The following is a 22522-nucleotide window of genomic DNA, read 5'->3' as shown; positions in this document are numbered from 1 at the left end:
ATCTCTAATATAAACACAAACTATTTTAATGACTATAATAATGAGTCTTTATTGGTCACATATACATTACAGCAGTCAAATTCTTTTTTTCGCATACCCCAGCATGTCAGGAAGTTGGGGTCAGAGCACCGGGTCTGCCATGATACAGTGCCCCTGTAGCAGAGAGGGTTAAGGGCCTTGCTCAAGGGCCCAACAGTGGCCGATTGGTAGTGCTGGGGCTTGAACCCCCGACCAGTAACCCAGAGCCTTAACCGCCAAGCCACCACTGCAGTGTGATTTTGCCACACAATCACATTCCTAGTCAAGAGCGTTCTTGTTTTAAGTTCCATTCGGTTTATTTATCCTGCATTGCCTCAGCATTATGCAGAGTTATGCTACATATGATGAAAGTTATTCAGACAGTGACCTTGATTTGTGATCTGTGTGTGTGTGTGTGTGTGTGTGTGTGTGTGTGTGTGTGTGTATAAAAACAGCTCAATAGCTAGGAGGAATGAGAACATCGTACGCTACTATGGAAAAGGTCAATGGACTTGATTGTTGTTAAAGTAAGTGGATGTTGAAGAGCGAAATGGAAAGGACAGTACGCTGGAACTCCAGCGGCTTGTTCAAATATTTAATAACCCAATAAAGTGTAATGTGCATCATTATTCCCAAGGAGCCCAGAAAATAAGCTTTCTGCTTTCTGGGGCCTGTTTGTTTGTTTGTTTTGCATTTTTCCTGCTCGTCAGTCCAAGTGTTGAGACCTTTTGCACGATCTTGGCACAGACGCACATTTGATTACCTTGGCACAGGGGAAGATTGAAGTTCAGATGTCAAGAGCGCCAGCAAAATAAGTGGCTTGTTTTTCTGCCTTGCCCCCGATGTTTTGCCAGAAAGCTGACAAGTCAGTGAATCGTCATGCTGAGCTGGAGAGCGAGATGAAAAGCAGTTCAAGTCCAGTGCTCTTTTTTTTTTTTTTCTCTCCTCTTCCCTCTGCAACGCCTCTAGTGTGTCTCCCATGCTGCTCTATAACCTACACGTCTCACTTTAACGCCGACGTGGTAGTCTGAGAGCCGTGCAAGCACCGGGGCAAAGCAAACTGATTAAGTGTATTAGAAGTGAGGTTGCTGCAGGGGCTGGGCATTCAGAACTCTTCATGCGAGTGCCACTAAGGCCGGCTTTAGCAGAACCTTCATTCCTGCTTAGCTCCTGGCTAACTTTTCATTCAAATCAGACGTGTTATTGATCTCATTATTACCTCTCTATAATACTTTCTGTTGAAATCTTAAACAGGGGATTTCCTGTTGCCTGAGAGTGCTGCGTTCCGACTAAAGGAATTTCCGACCTCCTACAGGGGGGACGGGGGGGGGGGGCGACGACAAAGAAAACCTCACCTCAACTTGAAAATCCTACTCGGAAACACGGAAAGGTCTCTTCAACCCTGGAGTTGGCATGACATCAGAGTCAAGTGTAAATAAAATATCTGGTTACATTTATAACATGGACTATACATACAAACACTACCCTGTTTTGAGCAATTAAATACATCATAAAGTCATCATCACTAATATTATTTGGCTAGCTTGTTGCAAACAAAGGGCACGCTTTCATGGAGCTGTCCATGTCTGGCAGCCCCCCCCCAATTCAGCATTAGTCTCTTTTCTCAAGCACACAAACATCAGCTATATATCATAGACTATGGGTTCTGTGACCCCACATGGGGTAGCTTGATTTACAAATCTGCTTTTTTGTTTGTTTGCTTGTTTGTTTGTTTGTTTTTCATTTTTTTGCTGTACACTGAAGAGTCGTTTGGGTTTGAGATCAAACGATGAATATGAGATCAGAATTTCAGCTTTTATTTCCTGATATTTACATCTAGATGTGTTAAACAACTTAGAACGTGGCAGCTTTTGTTTGAACCCACCAAATTTGTCTAGTAATCAAAAATATTGCAACATGTGACTGATACGTGTTTCTTGCTGCCCAGGTGTGCCCTGTTAGATTAGTTGTTTAAACACTTGATAGCATTGAATGTCTACTCTTGGTTTGAGCCCTGGGTATTTGCCTGTGAAGATTGCATTTGTGTTGAAAAGGATAAACCAACATAAATACCAGAGAGCTGTCTATGGGAGAAAAGCAAACCATTTTGAAGCTGAGGGAAAATTTGATCAGTACCATTGCACAGGCATTGGGAATAGCTGCACAGTGGTGGTGGTCCAGGAGATCCCCCCCCCGACCAACCCCTCCTGCCCCCCCCAACCGCTCCTGCCCCCCCCCCCCCCAAGGAAAAACCTGTGTAAAGCGCTTTGAGTGTCTAGAAAAGCGCTATATAAATGTAACTATAAACCGAATGTTCTGATTAAGAAGGAAACCACTGGTGTACTAACAACCAGACATCTAACAGGTCAGCCATGGAAAACAGCAGACAAAAACAGCCTTGCAGTTCCAATACTTTTGGAGGGGACTGTACAAGTTATGTGTCTTTTTTTTTTTTTTTTATTCTTTTTTTTATGGCTAACATAGCATGTTGCATAGGAGTTCAGCAATAAAAACAGACTGATTTTCTCTACCCATCTACATGTGCTAATTCCTCAACGACATCACATGACTGACTCGGTGGAACAAAAGATGACGTACATGAAAACATGCTGAAACCTTTTATCGAATATAGAACCTCAAGCATGTTGAAGTGCAAAACAGTTTTGGGCTTGTTGAGTTTACTTGAAAATCTGAATCAGAGATCCTGTTCTTGCTGCTTACATCCAACCACTGGAAATGGGGAAAACTATATATTTGAGCATTTCTGTTTCAGGAGTCATTCTGAAGAGATTTGTCTGGTGCATATGGCATATCGAGATACAAAATTGCCATATCCTGTAGCAACAGAATGTTGGTCATAGAAGATTGCGCCTGTGGGACATGTGGCACGGAAAAATAAGTATGACTCATTTGCAAGGGCAGCCATTGAGTACGTATCTATAACTTCTCCATGAGGCATTAGCTAATAGAAGAGACTTTGTCAAGCGCTGGTCTTTGGCTGTTCCCCAGTGTCCTGCAGTGCTGAGTTCTTAATCATACCGCACCGCTGTGATCTGGTGGAAAGTTTCTGCAGGGACGCTACGGCGTGGGCGAGAAGTTGCTATTCTCAGAGTTCGGCGCTACTGAAAACTAATTAATTCAGGAACATGCATCCAGGCGGGTTTTTTAAAAAAAAAAAATTTATGCATGCTTACACGCATGTCTCGAAGACTCTTGCCAAATGTGCTGTGAAAATTCGATGGCACAAAAATATCAAACTGGAACGATGGCTCAAAGCTGAAGACTTTTCTAACTCTGGTGTTAGATCTGTGTGAACTTGGTGTAAATGCTAGGGCATCTTAGCATGCCTGGCTCGTTTGTGGTCGAGAGGTCTTTTGTTGCTGTTGGCTTACGTGTATTCATCTTTATTTTCAGAATTCGTCTTTCCATCCATTTTTGAAAGAGGTTTTTTTTTTTTTTTTTTTTTAATAAATAAAATCAGTTTTGTAAAGTGCTTTTGAGAAAGAATAAGATTTTAGGATGAGTTAATACAGAATTGTGAGGGGGGGAACCCAAAAAAACATCTGGTGAGTTCTGCACAGAGGAAACGTCTTGTTAATGATTTAGGTCATAGGAGAGTGGCCAGACTGGAAGACCACTGTAACTCAAATAACCACTCTTTACAGCCGTGGTGAGCAGAAAAGCATCTCCGAATGCATCGGAACTTGACGCAGATGGGCAGGAGACCACGTCGGGTCAGCCAAGAACAAGGGATCTGATGCCACAGTGGATACGAGATGTACAGAACTTAAACTGGAGAGCATTGAGAGATCGGATATTAATTCTAAATATTGATGATTTAAACTGTTCGTGCTGGTTTTGCTTTTAAGGGAATTGGATTTATTTGACCATTAAGGATATGAGAGTCTGTGGTCTGGGTGTTTTAACTATCATGAAGTGTTGTTTCTTCCACATCACCACCATAAAACCATAACTACCGCCCTATTTTATTATTGTATCCTTTGCAGTATTAACACACATGGGATGCTGAGGACCTGTTGACGTGTGCAGCACTAAAGTGACCGTCTGGGTGCGTCTCCATGCGCCATCGTTAAAGAAAAAGAAAAAAGCTTGGGCTGGGCACTGTGGCTTGTCGATGTACTCATATCCCAGAAGAGCTTTCAGCACCTGGGTGAGGCAGCGGGCCAGTCTACATCCCAGAGTTCTGAGGGAATGGAGAAGAAAGTCTGAAGCCACTGTCAAAGCCTGTAAACGTATTCGCGTCTGTCGGGGCTAAAATGAAGCAGCAGGCCCGCTCCTGCAGCTGCTGATTCATCCAGACAACTGGGAGAGGCATTCCACACCGGCTTTGGGGGGAGAAACCATTAGACCTACTCCTCCGCTGATATCCGAGATTGCTATATGCACCAGGAATGAGTTAGTGATGATACTATACGCCTTTTGGATATCTATCTGTATTCCCATGTGCATGCTTGCAGATGAGTTTCACAGAGGACAAACTGCAGCACCAAAAAAAAAAAATGTTTCAAAATAAATAAAAAGGTATTAAATTGAAAACGTTTATTTTGGCGCTCACTGCCATTTTCTCCACGGTCCCTATTCTGCAGAGTTGTCCTCTGGTCATTCAGCAGGTAATGAAAAATGTGGCCCGCCGTGGATGGAATTTAAAATTACAGCCCGAGGACACCATTCATGACATTTTTTTGTCAGTTAAAATGCCTTTCTGATGTGCAAAGGCACAGTAAGTCTTGCTGGAGGCAATGCTTTGCTGATGCCGTCGTAAAGAAAGCGCTGTAGCTTTTGCACCCAAACATAGCTCTCGTTTTGAGGCCCCTTCAGAGACAGCCGTCAATGCTCGACTAGACCGCTTTCAGCCTTGGTTCGTACACAGCAGGCGAACGCCGCGTGTTCAGATTCCGCCTGAGCAATAAGCATCCGTTTTAGTGAAACGATCAGGCGTAATAGCTTTGATTATTTTGCTTTTGACTTTGTATTTAAGCTCCTTGTTCTCAGCAACCTCGAAACCACACATGGGCAAACAACAGCTGGTTTAATCCGGTCTTCCAGACAAGTCGATTCTATCCTGCAGTAAGTCGATACCACTGTTAGATGCGTAAAAGCAATTGATGCACATTTTTCAGCAGATGCAGTAAACGCAACACCTTATCCTTATCATGATATCTCAAGAACGAGCGGTTGAATGTTTGTATGATTTTTATATTGGAATTATGACTATAATCAGTAGATTTTTTTTCTCTCTGCCTGCTAGAATGTTCTTGTTAAACACTTGTTGATTAGGTTGCATATACAGTAGGCTTACCTGTTATCCTAAAAACAGCCACTAGTATTTGTATGTGTGTATGTATATTCGTTATGTGGTATGTATCTAAAAGGAAAATGTATAGTATGCGACCCCCAACCCAGCATCCTAACAACGCCCCCTGAGCTTAAACACTTTGCCTATCCGTGGTCTAAACCGTTATCTGAAGTCGTGATAGGGTGAAGCGAGCTGATAATAACGGTTTGAGGAAGCACGCACGATGTGATTGCAGTGTTGGGCCTGGGTTTTTTTTATTTTTATTTTTATATATATATATATATATATATATATATATATATATATATATATATATATATATATATATATATTGCTTGACAAGCACCCTCATTTCTCTCATTTTTTTTTCCTCAAGAAAATGTTTTGCGTTTTCAGAATATGTTATCATCCATGTCTAGTTGTTTCATGCAGCATCTACGCATAAGCATTATCGTAATCTTCACTTCTCCTGGGGATTAGGTTTAATTCTTTTCTTCCAGCCTTAATTGCTGTTCAGCAGTGTCACGATTAACAACGCTAAGCACAACCTTAGTGAACACTAATTCTCTGGGGGGGGGGGGGGTTGTATTTAATTTAATTACATTTGGATAATTTTTTAGACTTTGAAGACTGGAGAAGAAGCAGAGATTTGGCTTAGATGGCGTACTCTTTAGAAGCAGATCTGCATCTTTTGGTCTTTGCGCTCAAACTGAAGCTGCTGCATTGCTCTCTGTCTGTGTGTGTGCACGTGCGCGTGTGTGCATGAAGGATGGCCTCAGCTGTTCAGACAGGCACCAGTGAAGTGTGACTCTGTTATTGTTGGCTGTCCTCCCAGCTCACCTTCGCTGTTTTCTGAAGCTGTGACACATGCCAGCTGAAGATATAAGACCCTTAGGCAGCTGCAATAAACATTGCCCAAGCCTCCACGCTTTTATTCAAACTTCAGAAAAGGGGTGGAAAATGTTGGTCCACCTACACAACGCCGAACTGTATCATGAAGCACTGAGAGCACTGTATCAACAGTCTCACTGAGTACAGAGTAGCTTCAAGACCGTAGCGCTGTAACAGGATGCACAAGTTAAATACGATGCTGCTGTTTGCTAGTTGTGTTGTCAAAGTGGCGCAGCTCTCTGTAGCCCTGTACGTGGTTTTGAATCTTGCGTTCTTCAATATGCTGAGTAGAGTTGCGTATCTACAGCTCCGAACTTCCCGGTTGCCGCAGAGATTTAATTTTTTTTTTTCCACTGGTCACTTTGGCTTTGTTCACAGACCCTTGGACCCCACTTTAAGAACCACTGGCTTACAAAATATTTTCTCTCCCTCCAAAGTGTCGCAACAGAAAAGCCTTCACCGTGTAGTCCGGAGATCACAAATTCAAATCCCGAGTGCAGATTTGGCCGTGGTCTCTGGGTGGGACAGGATGGCATGCATACTCTCCCTTATCAATCACAGAGACTCTAGCCAATTGTAGACGTATGTGAGCTCGTATTCGGAAGGGGGTAGATGGTGCTTTCCTTGGATGCGGTGACCTGTCTCGGAGGAAGCACGTGCTGGCCTTCATCTTGTAAGATTGGTAGCCGTTGTACGATGGACGAGTGGGTGGGTGGGAATTGGTCAAAACCAAATCAGGGAGAAATTCAGGGGGGCTTACTGAGGTGAAAGTTAGACTTGGGCTTAGACATGGCTGCATTAATATTGGTCAGTAAAAAGTCCTCACAAGGATAGTAAGACAAGTATGTGAGTGAGTGTGTGTGATTCTTACCTCACTGCCAGATTTGATGTGAGAACAGCCCTGGCTTTTCTCCAGAGTTGCCGAAGCTGTGGTGAATCTGCCAATCCAGCCATGGCCCTGATCCAGCAGCTCAGATTGGGCTTTTCCCCCCCTCCTTTCACTCGTGTGTAGCTTGGCCGTCTACGATGTATCTTATTCAAGATAAACGCCCCTCCCTCTAGAGATCTAGCATCTCGTTCTCATGTCTGGCAAAGGAAGCCCGTGCCGAAATCGTTTCTAGACGAAGCGCTCACTGGGTAAGGGAGAAAGGGAGAAATTGACCTGTCGCCGTCGTCGCCGCTGTTGAGCATCAGAGCAAGACACAAGATCTGAATTATTAACCATCCCTCATGTCTCGCTTCCTGTTTATGTAGTGCCTGGACCTCAGTGAGGTTTGGAGGTGCAAGTCTGCAGCGTTCACTCGGTAAACGTGAGCATGATTCATACGCCGTACTGTCGTTTTATCACACGGTTTCTCTTTCAGCTGTTAAAACAAAGACCGAGGCATCGCATAATGCATCATAAATACATGTGTATTACAAATCTTTCATGCTTGTGCAGTAATCTTTCTGAAGTCCGTCCAGGTTCTCCTCTGTGTGTGTGTGTACTCCTGTCATTGCTTGTTTCATCGATGCCTTGTGATTTTATTTCTGTTGCAGGAATGCCTGCGGAGGCTCCCAGGGCTCCAGTACAGACCCAGAACTTCACGAGCAGCCACTTCTGATGAGATCTAAGGAGAAGGACTTCGTAGAGGTATGTCTTAACCAATGTGATGTGTAGGCGAATCTCTAAGCGACAGAATAGTTTTACTGGTTTGGGTTAGTGCTGACAGGTACTATACCTGAGAACATTGTGGATTCTTTTTATTACAGCGACTCACCGTAACAAATAACTGATTGCTCCGTGTCATCGGACCTAAATATCACGACACGCATACAGTGTATTGTGGGATGCTGTGGTTTAACACTTACAGGACCAGCAAGAAGTATTTTCTTCAACTTCTTCACCTGTCTGATTTCAGTGAGCCTGTGTCGTGTGTAGCGTTGGATTCTGACAGGAGTAGGACCTGATGTTGTTTTCTGCCATTGTAGCCCACCCACCTCAAGGTTTGACGTCTTGTGAGATGCTTTTCAGCTCACCACGGTTGTAAAGAGTGGTTGTTTCCGTTACTGTAGCCCTCTTTTCAAGTTCTGGTCAGTCTGGCTGTTTTTTTTCCCCGCACCATTCTAAGAAGAATTTATTTGTTACGTATATGTTATAGCAGAGTAAAATTCTACTGTTCGAACATCCCAGCTTCTTAGGAAGTTGAGGTCAGAGTGCAGGGTCAGCCATGGCACTTTGCCCCTGGAACAGATGGTGTCAAGGGCTTTGCTCAAGGGTCCATCAATGGCAGCTTGGCGGTGTTGCGGCTTGATCCCCTGACCTTCTGATAGGTAACCCCAGCACCTTAACTTCTGAACCTCCACTGCCCTGTTCTGTGTAACTTCTAGAGATAGAAAATCCCAAGAGATCACCAGTTTCTGAAATAGTCAAACCAGCACAGCTTGCATCAACAGTCCAATTCAACGAGATCACATTTTGTTTTTCCTGTTCTGATGTTCGATGTGAACATTAACTGAAGCACTTGATGTGCATCTGCATGATTCTAAACTGCATTTCATTCTATTAGTGTTTATACTCTGCAGTGATGAATTTAAATGTGTCCTAATCTACTCTCTCGGATTTCTGCCATTTCCAGGACCAACCGCAGACATATAGACATAAAGTCCTTTTAGTAGCCTAACGTACATCCTACTTATTTCCTGTAATAAGTAGTATTAATGTGAACACTTCAGTGTGGTGATGCTGTTAGAAGAATTTGTGATTTTAAGCTTCTGTGATGCTAATTTAGCAGCTCTGTATGCATCGGGGAAAAAACCCCAGCGATGTAATTTTCCTCCACGGAGTTCCAGTGAACTAAATGTGTAACCAGGTGCTTTAAATTTCACACCGAGCTGTGTAGTGGTGTGTCAGCATGAGGGTCTGTACGAGGTGTGATATCTCCTGAAAGAGGCTTTTCCGAGACCTGAATTGTCGCTTTGGTGTGCCAGGGAGAGGGTTGAAAAATGGGCCTCTGCTTGCAGTGCTATAGCTGAGAGGTTTAAAGTAGCAAAACTGAAGCAGTGAGTGAGAGCAGAACATGTAGGAGAAAGATTATTTGCAACACGTGATGGCTGGCGTACGTGTAAAAGGGTTTGCGATATGATATTTAATATTGTGAGAAATTATGGCTCAGTATGCTATGCAGGGAGTAACATAACCCAACTAGACATGTTGTTATAGGGAAATAATCAACAGCAGGCCGAAGTGTTTTATTTCTCTTACACCGCAGCAGTTTGGCAGCAATTTAAAAAAAATAAATCAATTATAGGATGACGCATTGAAATTTTTATCCATTTATATTTACATTTAATGTTTTGGAGCCGTGCTGTTAGACGTAAATAATACACTCCAGGGTGTGCTACAACCTGATGCAATTAAATTTATTTATTTTTAATTTTTTTTAATGAACCATACATTGTGCTTATAATCTTTCAGAACATCCACAAGACAAGTTCCTGTTATATCTTATGTTCTAGAAGTTAAGTTTTAAACTAGGAGTGTTTATATTCTGGAGGAACTCGATTGACCTGCACAGAGCGCTGACTGAACTGCACATCAGACCTTCTTTCTCGACATCAGTGCCTTATCTCAGGAAAGCTCTTGTAGCTGAATGAACACAAATCCCCACAGCCACGCTCCAAAATCTAGTGGAAAGCCTTCCCAGAAGAATGGAGTTTATTATAACAGCAATGGGGGAATAAATCCAGAATGGGACGTTCAACAAGCACATATGGATCTGATGGTTAGGTGTCCACAAACCTTTGGCTCACAGTGTACGAGGAAAGTGTGTCGTGATCGTTTTTGCCTTGTTGATGAACAAACATGCAGGTGACAAATTAAAGGAAAAACACAGTCTTAATAAGTTTTAATAATGTGTTCAGCCATCATGGGCTGCCAGAACAGCTTCAGTATGCCTTGGCGTGGATTATACAACTGTCTGGACCTGTTCTGCAGGCCGTGATATTGGTGTTTTGGTGACGGTGGAGGAGGGCACTTCACTCCAAAATCCTCCATAGGTGTTCTGGTGAGTGTGAAGGCCATAGCATATGCTTGGACATTTATTGTAATACTCAACAAACCATTCCATGAGCTCTCATGCACTGGGTGTGTGGGCGGAGTCATCCTGAAGAAACCACGCCCATTAGAACTTTGCAATGACCTTTTGCTCTAATGTGACTTGAATGCAGTCATGTTAGGAATAATAAACGCCTCCCACGTCGCCATAAAGCCACCGTTTCTTTTTGCTTTCATTTGTCACCCATCTGGTGGCTTGTTGTATGTTCTTTTTAAATAATTGCTGCCCATCGGAGGCCTTCGCGAGCCCATGGCTGCCCCACACCGAGTTGCGAGCTGTGCTCCCGTATCGCTGCTTGTAGCATTTTCATCTTTCATAAACCTCTTTTTTTTTCTCCCCTTCATGGAGGGAAATTGCGATAGAAGATGAATTATAAACTTAAATGAATAATTCAAAGCAATCGGTGCAATTTGAATTATTTATAGGTGAGAGAGGCATCACTTATCGCCGGGCTGACGGTGTGATCTGCATCTCATCCTCCTGGCTAGAATCAGTTTGAAGGAATGAACATTCAGGTCTCGTTGCTCCTTCTTCTTTTTTAAACTCTATTTTTATTTGTCGTTTGATTCCAATGTCCAAAGACGTACAGATACAGCCTTACAGAAGTAAACAAACAACAACCAAATATGAATAGAGTTGAAAAGAATCATACACTGCAGTATGTATGTATGTGTGTGTGTGTATATGTATGTGTGTGTGTGTGTGTGTGTGTGTATGTATATGTGTGTGTGTGTATATATATATATATATATATATATATATATATATATATATATATATATATATATATATATATACACACATATATAATTTTTTTTTTTTCACTTTTGAAACGAAGACCGGAAGAATTTCTGTACATCATCTTTAAGCACAATGGTGTGAGAGAAATTCTGTTAATAAATTTATAATCGAGTTCATGAACCCCCAACGAAGCACACTTATTACAGTTATCCTAATAACTTATTACATTACCGGTGCCATGACCTAGGTCCTTTTCCCAAACACTCTTCAAACCTTAGAAAATTGGTTAGTCAAAATCATTTCAAATCTCAGTCTGACAAGGATTTTATAAAGTGACTCATCCAAAGGTACTTTAAAAAAAAAAATGGGATCTCTGTATGATGTATTGATCCAATATCTGCAGGAAAGATTTGAAGGTGTTTCCTAGAAAGAAGCAAGCTATTTGAGAAATCCCTATTTTTGACCAGGTAGAGAGACCGATGTTGTGCAGGGCAGCTGGAAAATCAGGATTAAAAGTGATATGGAGATCGTTGCTCAGTGGGATTTTTGTTTTCTGGTTGCATTACAATAGTCTGTTGTTTAGGGCGTAAACTTTAACATAGTATGACCCCTGGTGTATCCAGGAAGTTGTGCTATGGAGTTTGGAAGCTGACAGAAGTGTTTAAATGTGATTTTTATACGTTTTGAATTGCATGCACATCACATTCAATAATATTTTTTTCTGTGGTGTGTCTTTAATAAATTTTGATTTTGGCCAGTGTTTATTTTGTTTTAAACTTGCTAGTTTAAATGAATCAATTGTATATTTTACACACACACACACACACACACACACACACATACATATATATATATATATATATATATATATATATATATATATATATATATATATATATATATATGAATCCACGGGTTGTGATTTTGGAAATTTTAAAACAGCAGCACCCTAAATACAAATCTCAAAAATAAAATTTTTTTTTTTTTTTTTACAGTTTTATTTACCAATTTTCTTACACCAAAAGTGAAGCATTCGGGATTCCCAGGGAACAGTAGATCAGAGGTAGATCATTAGGTCAAATTTCCTTGGTTTTTTTTTCTACAGTTATCTTAACTCCTGCTTAACTATCTCTGTAATGTTCTAGCTAGTTAGGCTTTGCTAATGTTATCTGCTTAATAAAACATCAACTGTTCTACCAAAATATAAAAAAACAAACCTAACAATTTTAGATGCACTTACCTGTTTACGGTTCATAACTTACATTTTGGCTCCACTTAACTCTACTCTAGTTCTTTTCACCAGATGGATGAAAAGTAATATTTAGAAATATAAACTTTTTTTGTTGTACTGACTCAATAATGCAGAAGTAATCGACTTAACATCTATAATGAAAGTTATTCTGTGCAGTGTACTGTATATAATTCAAATATATGAAATTGAAATAATTGCTTATGAAGAAAGCCTTTGTTTGTCACGAATATGTTACAGTACAGCAAAATTCTTGCCAACTTGTAAGGGAGCTTGTTACTTGTGTTTGTAGAGGTTTTATGGTCTTGTCTTGTTATATTGTGGGACAAGCTGTCCATGAAAATATGAGGCAAGCAATCACCACTTTTAATAATTTTTTGATAATAAGAACATCCCGTGCTTTTTTTTTTCTTTTCCTCCCCCTTGTCTTAGTATAAAAATCCTCGCACTCTGCCTAGATTACCGATGAGCTACAGTGGGTGTTGTCCTTATTTTAGTTTAATCTGTTTTTTTTTTTTGCAAATGTAATTCAGACTTGCAGGTGTTCTGGGGCAGGGATCAGGACATGTCCGTGAATACTAATATAGCAGTCCTTTCAGAAAATTGATAGCGTTTGCTTTCGGAGCGCCCACTTTCCACTGACAGCTGGATGCTGATTTATGTTCCTCCAGACACCTTTATGTTCTTTATTCTTATCTCTTTCCTTTTTATATCCTAAGTTGTGCAGGCTTTATTTATGAACCGACCCGGAGGCGCTGTGGTCTGACGGGTGAGTTCAGGTGTGTCCAGTGTGACTTGGCTGTCTGGTGCATATTGTCCTGCTCATCAGACAGATGTACCTGGCTCTGTCTGTCTCAGTGGTGTCGTTCAGCCCTGCAGATTCATCACCCTCCGCACACCAGACCCACACAGAGACGTGTTCTGTACAAGCAGCGTCCTGACAGGACCCAGGTGGCAACAGTTCTCTCGCTGCGCGATGGTTGTAAAGTGCAAGGCCTAGTGTGACGCTTCCTGCTGACAGCCCAATACCCGAGCTGACATTACTGTCAGCGAAGAAATCTGCCAGAGGGACTAGGAGCACTGAGATGAGGATCTATATCTGTACATGAACCTCATACCAACCTAAAGGCTGATTTCTGCATAGTTGGACCAGATTCTGAAGCCTTCATGTGGTTGGGGGAAAAAAAATGGATAGTGGACAGTCTTCAAAACTAAACTGGTAGCAACATAGATTGAATGCTTAATGCATTGAAGACCACATCGGGTTCCACTCCTGCCGGCCAAGAATTCAATTCAGTTCAATTCAATTTTATTTGTTTAACACTTTTTACAATGGACATTGTCTCAAAGCAGCTTTACAGAAATATATAAACACAGGATACAGATTTTAAATGTGTGAATTTATCCCTATTGTGCAAGCTAGTGGCGACGGTGGCAAGGAAAAACTCCCTAAGATGATATGAGGAAGAAACCTTGAGAGGAACCAGACTCAGAAGGGAACCCATCCTCATCTGGGTAACAACGGATAGTGTGAAAGTAAAAGAAAGTTCATTATTGTTTGTACATGAAGTCTTTGTTGAACTAGTCCACTGTTCACCAAAGGAGACCTGAGTGCAAACCTGCATGTGGGAATTGCTGTCCCAAGTCCATAGCAGCATCTGTAGTCCCAGCAACCACAGTGAGAATGTCCATGTGGAATTGAGGTCCAAAACTATTTCATGGTACTTCAAGCGGTACCATAAGAACAGGAATCTGAGCCTACAGTGGGCACAAATCAGTCTGCTACTTTTGTAGCCCATCCATCTTCTGAGATGCTTTTCAGTGCACCATGGTTGTAAAGAGCGATTATTTGCGTTACCTACCATTCTACTCTATGATCTTCAAATGAAATCACACCAGAAAACTGCAGCATCCTATCCTATCCATATCTGTTGAACAAGACTACAAGAAAACGCTTTTGGCTTCCTGTTTTTGTTAGACGAATAGCCAGCAAATAGCTCTGATTCTTCTAAGGCTCAAATCGTTTTTGGGTGGATCTCAGAAGCACTTCTGATAAACCAGGCTTAGGCTTAACCTCAACACTCCTAGTAACTGTTAAAAGAATACACAGTTGATAATCCACTGGCATGTGGCCCATGCATGAGAAAACGCAGATGCAGATTAAAGAGATCATCTAAGAGATGGATTGGATTAAATGGTAGATGAATAAACCAAGCTGATTGTGGAGGGGAAAGGATCGCAGTTGACCGAAGGCCATTTTGTCAAGCACTGCTCTGAAGCCGGCTTATGCAACCGCATAAGATATCCTCCTTCCACAACTGCTGACACGTGTACATGAGACTAGGCTTTCGAAGGACGGTCTGTAAATCATCACTGGTTTTATTGAGCAAACATGTGTACAGTGAACTTTATGGAATGTATGTAAGCTTCAAGTGTAACTCTGTCTGTTGTATACTGAAGAGTGGAATCAGTGATAGTTGTGCAAGATTTTTTTGAACTCTCCTGGAAGCCCCACCCATCCCACATGCTCTTGATATAACAAATGTTAAGTATATTTATTAGGGATAAGTATATTTATATTGGGCAAAATGATATTCTCTATCCATGGTGGCTCAAAGGGTTACTGCTCAGAAGGTTGAAGGTTCAAGCCCCAGCACCACCAAGCTGCCTTCAACCCTTCAGCCCTCTCTGTTCCAGGGGTTGCCGTGTCATGGCTGACCCTGTGCTCTGACCCCAGCTTCCCAACAAGCTGGGATATGTGAAGAAAAGAATTTGATTCTGCTGTAATGTATATGTGACAAATAAAGGTGTCGTCGTCATCATCTTGTCCTCACAGGGCTGCTATAAACTCATTCTTTGACTGTTAATATCAGCTAGGTTGAGTACCTGACATGACATACCGAAATGCAAGTCTATAATGTTAGAATTCTACAGCAAATGATCAATAAAATGGAACAGATCTGTTTGGACTTTTTAAACGTAGATCGACAATTATTATAACCTCTTATGTCACAGTGACTAATCCTGATTCATTGTAGCACAACTGCTGGTCTTGTATAAACTAATCACAGTTTTGTGTTTGTCATCGTGCTGTAATTAAGCAGTCGACAACCTCATCAGCCGAGTATCTTAATCACACAGCTGAAGAAGTCCTGTTAGTAGTCGGTGTGTTACATGAATGAAGAGCGAGAGGAAATGAAGATTCCTCTCATCTGAGCCAGCTAATGGAGCTGCTCTTTATATAAATCATAGCACATACTGTACAACAGACAATTATTTAAGTGGAATTTAATAGACTTTTCCGCGCCACATCAGTCCCTCTGACGTTTATTTAAAACAGTAGGATGACTGATGGGATGGATCCCAGAGCTTACTTTGGGCAGCAGTGTTCTAGATACCCTGGCCAGCTTACTTCAGTCTGCCAGATGGTGTGTATCCATGTGGAGCGTGGTTGTGACAGGAGGAATGCCAGCCTGTGCCTGCTGCTGGCGTCTGCCCGCTCCACTGGCCTTTGGCTCCTCTGGTGCTCACATAATTGATCGGCTCTGTCTCTATTGGATCGGGCTCCTTGTTCTGAGCAATACCTAGGGGACCAGGGCAAGTCATCTGCCAGAACCATGTACCCTTTTTTCCCCCACCCCAACTGGCCAGGTGCTGAAGATCAATGGGACTCTGACCCACTTTCGAAAGTCCTTTAACTTGTTTTATGTCCATTTTTGGATCTGGAAATGGAGCAAGCACCTGGTATTGATCAGCACTCCTATTAAAATTTGTAGACCTGCCTGGTTTCTCAGTGCAACCAGTTTGTTACTGGCCAGTATTGCATGAATACAGAAATATTCAAGCCAGACTCATTGAACCACAATTATGGTGGGTCAAAATTATTTAATTTGGCTGGTCATGGATGAGAAATGGTTGTTTTCTGCTGCCTTGCATCTTCGTTTTATTCATCCGTTCTGTAATAATAATCATTCGTTGCGCAAACCTGAACGGGAGCTAAAACGTTTGCTCTTTCAGCGATACATCAAAGTCAGGCTCTCGGGTACTATCCTGTCTGAAGCGTTCTTATGTGCTCTGTCAAACTAACATGGACAACTCCACTACAGACCATGCATGGAATAAGTGAAGCTAAAATAGAAATGAAATGCAGTTGCCTGACTCAGTTAGGGAAGACTGGTGGCATCTGATTAATTCAGATTTCATGAAGATCTGCTCAGATTAAACCCTGCGCCATAAGGGGCAGGCTTGTAAAACGTTGCTGATTGGAAAGACATATAAAGCCTTTGAGCGTGATGAACTGACCCTGTGGTGTTAAAACAGTTTTGAGCCAACGTTCAAGTGCTGGTGTAAAGATCTGCTCATTTACTCACATACAGTCATTCACACCTAAAAGTACCTGATGTCCAAGTTCCCGCTCTGGAACAAGAATCTTCCAAGAATCTCGCTAGGAGCTTAAAATTTATACTCCAGATCATTTTGTACATGTCTCTTGGTATTATGGACACCAATGTGATGAACCTTTCTCTCATCACTGCTTTGATAACTCAACTGTTCACTCACTGTAATGAGTAACTAATGGAACAGGTCTTGTACCGTTTCATTTCTTTCTCATTAAATGCTTATACTTAGAATAAAACTGAATAAAAAGCAGGAAAGGAAAGAAAGAAACAAAGAAAGAAGGACAGAAACAAAGAAAGAATGAAAGAAGGAAGGAAACAAGGAAAAATAGGAAAAGGAAGGAAAGAAACGAGGAATATAATGGGGAAGGAAGGAAAGAAACCATGAATGAAATGGGGAAAGAAGGAAAGGAAACAATGAAGGAAATAAACAAGGAACAAAAGAAGGCAAGAAAAATAATTAAACAGGAAAAGAAGGAAGGAACAAAACAATAATGAAGCAAGGAATGAAACGGGGAAAGAAATGATGGAATATGGAAAGAAAGAAGCAACAAAAACAAGGAAAGAAGCAAGAAATTAAATGGGGAAAGGAAAAATGAGGAATGAAATGGGGAAAGATGGGAGAAAAAAGAAGCAAGGAACGACAGAAGAAAAGGACAAGGATACGAGTAAGGAAACAAGGAAGGAAAGAGACTGAATGAAATGGTGTGGAAAAAAGTAAAGAAACAATGGTGGAAATGAACAAAAGATGACAGGAAAGATGGAATGAAATGGGGAAAGAAAGACAGTGAGGGGGGGAAAGGAGGAACAAACGAAATAAGGAAGGAAATAGGGACAGAAAGGAGGAAAGAGGAAAAGAAATAATGAAAGAACAATGATACAAGTAAAGAAAGGAAGGAAGAAGGAAGGAAACGGCTGAATATTCAATCAAAGGAACAAGGGAAAAAATGAAGGAAGGGGAAAAAGGGAAATTTTTTCATATCGCACTCCCTCATAAAAATCTTTTGATTGTTGTTGAACAACTTGAAGAGGGTGTGGAACACTGTGATGGGAAAATTATTGGCACCTCTTGACACATCCTGCCCTAACACACTATTTCAATAGTAAATACATCCACACACAGAATTAAATTATGACCCTCAAGTTGTTTCATGAGCGCTTTAACAATTAATTCCACTCCCTTCATAAATCATTGTAGTGGCTAGCTGGCCAGATGTATACTTTCAATACAGCGACATTCTTCATGTAGGGAAGAAAAGAGGCCATGGCAGGTACAGAATACACCCCCCCCCCCATTCTTTTTCTTGCAAAGTTCAGTGGAAATTTTGCTGCTCTTTTTTTCTAACCCTCTCTGGTCCCAACTCAATCATCTGATTCGCTGAGTAACCTCTTTTCCTCTCATAATGGACTTGTGCATTAGGTATTCTTGGCATACTGCAGTAGAGCGAGGTCCGTAGGCCTGCTCGCCGAGAGCCATCCTTCACCTGCGTTCACAAGAGCAACTATTAATTTAATTTCCTTCCACCGCTTTTGCTGCTTCATCCCCATGATATAGCCTGAATACCGGGCTAGACATCACAGTACTATCTGCGTTAGGACCACTTGGTCCTTGGATCACTTGGTTATCACGCTTTTCTAAAATCGACTCCTAAGGAGTCATGGACCGACTGATGAGAAGCCGATCATTACGTACGTAATGCTCCCAATAATCAAGGTCATGCAAATCTTCAAAGGGCATCCATCATTCTTGCTGCTAGGGATTAAAAACATGAAGAGATGTCAAAAAAATATGTTTGAGGACACGTGCACTGACGAGCCTCATTATACAAGCAGCTGGTTATGCAAGTGTGAGAACTCTCATGCATTTCTTGAATGGTGTTTCTCAGAAAAAGCTTAGTCAAACAGAAAATGATAATTTAAGTCTCTGCTGCATAAATGAAGTTGAGCTGCTAAACCCTTGATCAGAGTTATACAATCCGAACTGATGAAAATGTGACGGATCCCAGATACACTGATAAATGGCCCAACGGATTGGGGAAGAACCACATGTGTGTGATGGTCAGGTGACCACAAACCTTTTGCCATATTGTATAAAATCGGACAAAATTTTATATTTATATATATATATATATATATCCTCACACCTCCAGTGGTGGAGGTTCGATTCCCGCCTCCACCCTGTGTGCGTGGAGTTTGTACTTTCTCCCTGTGCTTCAGGGGTTTTCTCTGGGTACTCCGGTTTCCTCCCCCAGTCCAAAGTCATGCATTGTAGGCTGATTTTCCAAATTGTTTGTAGTATGTGAGTGTGTGTGCGATTGTGCCCTGCAATGGGTTGCCACCCCTCCCAGGATGTCCCCTGCATTGTGACCCGAGTCCCCTGGGGAAGGCTCCAAGATCCCCACGACTCTTTGTAGGATAAGCAGTACAGAAGATGGATGGATGGATGGATGGATGGATATACTTACATGGAAACATTAAGATGACTATGCTTTTTGGCCATAGGGAAGATAATAAAATATGGCTGCCTTAAAACCAAATAATAAAACTATTGTCAAGCTGTGCAGCTCTTGGTAGATGGTGAGTATTTCTTTGCAGTAGTAAATGCACATGCAGAGCTTTCCTCATGGACAGGTTTATACCCCTGACTTTAACCATCTGGCATAGCTGGCAGGGCTTGGCATCATAGCACAAGACGTGTGCCAGTGTACCAGTGGAGTCAAGTGGGGTGGTGCTCTGGGACACAGGTGATGATCATAAGGTGGAGTCTCACCCTGAACAAGTCCAAAAGTCACGAGCTCTAAGAGCATTTTGCTCTCCATTTACTTCTTATCTTCCTGTGTCAAAGCAGAGATGAAAGTGCAGTGCGTTCAGGCAAAAGGCAAAGCTAATCAAAAGGGTTTTTTTGGTACTTTGGCCTGCTTCACGGCTGCGAGACGTACTGAATGTTTTGACTTGAAAACGGATTAGCAGGCAAGTTCAGGTAGACATGCTAACGTTTGCTCCATCTGCTTTAGCACTGATTATTTCAAACCCCCCCCAAAAATGCTGAAAGCACCACATGTTGGCAAACACCACACGGTTCTGAGTGCATGGAAAAAGAGATTTCACATTCCTAGCATCAAAGCCAGACAGGAATAATTGCATCAGAGCTAAACGGGAGTAATTGTGCTTATTTGTACAGAGACATCTGTGCCTCATGTCTCCTATAGCCTCAAGTTATATCTTTTAAGTTCTTAAGTTAGAAGCATCATATTCTGTTGTAGCCCAGACATGCAAACAAAGTTAAAAAAAATAAAATAAAATTTAATGCAGTGAGAACACACAAAATGGCCGATCCTCTTCAACTGTTAATCGAGTGACCAAGTAAAAAATACAAAAACATTTAAGCTTTAGGATGCTGTGATCCTTCATGGTGTACCATAAAGGCTGAGCCCATTAGAGCTCGAACCGTTGGAAGACTCTCCCCATGTAATTGGTAGTCGATGTGATAAATCTCAGGGATGGTCGAATCTATTTGTTTCCACTGAAATCCAATAGAGTAAACACACCGTCCTTCCCCTCCCCGCTCATGTCAACATAACGCATTATACATGGCTTTCCTTTTTGCATTGCTTTTGCTCCTCCCATCTTTCTCCTTCACCCCGTGTCCCCCCCCCTTCTCATTTTCCAAGAGCCATGGGCCATATAGAATATGCCAAAAAGATTGACACTAGTTATTTTTGCCTGTTGCAAGGCTCCACAATGAGGAACTTGGCCACGTTTTCATCATCTTATTCCAGCCTGGTTACTTAGTCCAAGCCTCCAGTCATGTGCTCCATACACTCAACATTCCTCTTTGAATCCATGTCATCTCTGTTCTCGTGTTACGTCAGAGAGCACTGGATTATTTTAACCCAAGCTAACGGCTCCTGTACTACTTCTGAAAACAGGGGAAGCTTGTAAGGAAACGGTAGTAAATCATAGTGTAAAAATAAGTTATATTTATATTGTGGGTCATGTTGTTGTTTTTGCTGTTACCAACAACTATTTGGGTATTACATGCCAAATAATTTCTTATAGATGTATTATCATTGTGCTTGTGTTTTTTTGTTTTTTTTTTGTTACAGTAATAAGTGGATAAACTGGATTCAGGGATCTTCTGCACGTGACAGCAAATGGATTTGATTACATCTCGGACTCTCTTGGCTGTTTCTAAGCTCTGTTGGTTCACCCTATGTAATTAATATCTTATATACTTGAAAATATTTGAGCCTCTGCAGTCATTAAAAGACTGAGAAAATCTCGTTGCTCAGCCATTCACACTACACGAACACAGGGAAATTGTGATTAAAATCGTGCAGTGTGCACTACGCTCAATTAAATAAAAATGTAACAACAAATATAACATGTTTTTAACCTGCATTGTCATCATCATTTGACCATAAACAAGCACCGTTCCATTCCGTTCAGTCCTTCCAGGATTTCGCGATTGCATAAATGAACGCAAAATCAAGCAAAGAAACGAGGATTACCTCAAAAAAAAAAAAAAATTACCTCAGATTTTCCACAGATTTGGGCCAAGACTCATCATGTGATGTCATCACAACACACATTCAGTCAAAGCCCTCTTTGGTTCACGTGCGTCGAACATGAATACAGCTAAAAGGTCTCATTTACCAACAAACATCACTGTGAAAGATCACCAATTCAAGTAGTTGTCCGCAAAAAAAGCACACAAAACTCATCGTAAATTTTTTTTTTTTTTTTTTTTTTTTAAATCAAGCATTTTTGGTCACAGCAATCACAAAAAACTCCTAAACTCGGAAATCCTATACGGACTGATTAGCAGCGTCTGCTTGATTTGGGAGCGGGACTTATTTATTTGTTCCGGTTTGTGGGGGGAGGTTTTACTCATTAACAGTGAAATCCCGTTTCTAGTAACTAATCTTGTCTTAATACGTAACTTCATGCAAAACCGAATCATGAACTGTAGCTGCCGCAGCACTCATGCAGCCCCAGACCATGACACTCCCACCACCATGCTTGACTGTAGGCAAGACACACTTTGTAATTTGGACATTTTCACTTAGGGGTGTACTCACTTTTGTTGCCAGTGGTTTAGACATTAATGGTTGTGTGTTGAGTTATTTTGAGGGGACAGCAAATTTACACTGTTACACAAGCTGTACACTCACTACTTTACATTGTAGCAAAGTGTTATTTCTTCAGTGTTGTCACATGAAAAGATATCATCAAATATTTACAAAAATGTGAGGGGTGTACTCACTTTTGTGAGATACTGTACATGTGCAGTATTTCTCCTTTTTTGGTTATTTTATTTTATTATTATTATTTATTTTCTTGCTTTTCTGGCTCCAGTGTCAGCTAGACAGAAGTGTTTGTCAGATAGACAAGTCTAATTGGCAAGCAAGAGCAAAACCACAGAAACAGGCGAGTCACTGTCTCTTAAGCAGAGCTTTTATGCAGCCGTCCTATTAGGCTCCAAACTCTAGACAGCAATTCAGATCTGTCATCCCTTCGCTCCATCACTGTGAGTGCAATCCAGTTAGCCTCAATCATATTACGTCTAATCTAATCACGGCTAATAAAAACCTGCACTTCACGACATTTAAACCGACGGTTGTGCGGCCGTCCCGGATCAATAGTGTACGGGGCTGAGCAGGAGAATACACAATCTGTTACATCCATCTTGATGGCACTGTAGCAGCGTGTTCGCAATGGCCTTGCGAGGAAGACGCTGGCACATGGAGTGGCGGTGTGGGCTATGTCTTTAAAGAATGAGCTGGTCTGGAGAAAGAAACAAAAGATGCTT

At 41.5% G+C, this 22522-nt stretch overlaps 1 protein-coding gene across 2 annotated transcripts in view; it reads left to right on the top strand.

Annotated features, from left to right (window-relative positions):
• The window catches only part of ndst1b (N-deacetylase/N-sulfotransferase (heparan glucosaminyl) 1b), an 88174-nt gene that overhangs the window by 20075 nt on the left and 45577 nt on the right, over window positions 1–22522 (top strand). The window contains exons 2-3 of one of the 2 annotated variants that reach the window (XM_053648596.1): window positions 4026–4434; window positions 7766–7859. The gene's annotated coding sequence lies outside the window, so the exon portion shown is untranslated. The remainder of the gene's footprint in view (window positions 1–4025; window positions 4435–7765; window positions 7860–22522) is intronic. The other variant, XM_053648595.1, reaches the window with a different exon arrangement.

Source organism: Ictalurus furcatus, chromosome 18 (genome assembly GCF_023375685.1).
Source record: "Ictalurus furcatus strain D&B chromosome 18, Billie_1.0, whole genome shotgun sequence".
NCBI classification, from domain to species: Eukaryota; Metazoa; Chordata; class Actinopteri; order Siluriformes; family Ictaluridae; genus Ictalurus; species Ictalurus furcatus.
This window is presented reverse-complemented; position numbering and strand designations above follow the sequence as displayed.